This window comes from Podarcis muralis, chromosome 12, assembly GCF_964188315.1.
Source record: "Podarcis muralis chromosome 12, rPodMur119.hap1.1, whole genome shotgun sequence".
Taxonomy (NCBI): Eukaryota; Metazoa; Chordata; class Lepidosauria; order Squamata; family Lacertidae; genus Podarcis; species Podarcis muralis.
Genome location: NC_135666.1, coordinates 32,306,386 through 32,307,462, shown reverse-complemented (window position 1 = coordinate 32,307,462; position 1,077 = coordinate 32,306,386). Strand labels below are relative to the sequence as shown.

The 1,077-nt window shown below is 39.4% G+C and overlaps 1 non-coding gene across 1 annotated transcript; it reads right to left on the bottom strand.

Moving 5' to 3' along the window:
- Positions 1 to 487: 487 nt before the first annotated feature.
- Positions 488 to 561, bottom strand: TRNAI-GAU (transfer RNA isoleucine (anticodon GAU)). Its single transcript has one exon. It is a non-coding gene; the product is annotated as a tRNA-Ile (tRNA).
- Positions 562 to 1,077: the final 516 nt, after the last annotated feature.

Sequence of the window (1,077 nt, the reverse complement as noted above, 5' to 3'; positions counted from 1 at the left end):
TTTGATGGATTGAATTCTGGTGTTCTCTATACAGGAAGAAGGTTTCTTTAATATTTGGAAATTTTCTTCATTGCCCTTTGAGCAGGAAAAAAATAGTGTGCTGTTCTATTTATATATTTTAATCAGTAACAGTATTTCTAGGCTGGGCTGTAACAAAGTGCAGCAAGGAATAACACACCTTTAAATGCAATAAACAATAGAAGCAAAATTCAGCATAAAAGCACAAGATGAGGCTAAACACAAATTTAGAAATTAATGTAAAAGCTGATAGGGGTTATAAAAAGTATGCAGTGAAATCCTAGGCATGTTTATGAAGTAGACATGTCCTAGATGAGCGCAAAATCAAACCAAACTGTCTCTGTGAATAGAGGAACAGAATTACGAGGGCTTCTGTAATGGAAAGGTGGGCAAAGAAACATAATAGCTGCTAAGTCTGGATAGCCTATGATGAGAAGAATCACAGAATCGTAGAGCAGGAATATGCAGTTGTCCCAAACAGGGATTGAACCTGCAACCTTGGCGTTATCAACACCATGCTCTAGCCAACTGAGCTGTCCAGACTCACTAGAATCCCTTCTGTGAATATTAGAGGGTATGGTGGGCTCTGAGGCCATTCTGAGCCTAAACAATACCCCAGTCAAAGCGTTGAGTAATCTCACACCCCAAGCAGAAGAACTCGTGGCAAATGAAGAAATAATTTTTAATGGCCTAAATATTAGGACGAACTTCCTGTCCGTGCATATAGAAGACATAAATACACAGTGCTCCAGGCAGCTTGACTGATATTGAGCATTATATTACAGCCTGCACTTTAGAGGAAGTACTGCCACTTATTAAAATGTATTCTTCGGTTTAGTCATAGCTTAGGAGTTAATAGTGAATTAATCATCCATGCACCAGGGGAGAGTGTTTTGATCAATACTCAAAATATATCCTCGCTAACACATTTGATGGGTACCTCTTGGATGCAACTGCTTTATGCACCAAGTCCTCTTCCTCTGCCCCCGGTAAAAGAGCAAACCAATAAGCATTAGAGTCTTTACATGTTATAAAAGGGTAGTCTCAGCAGCAGCAGCT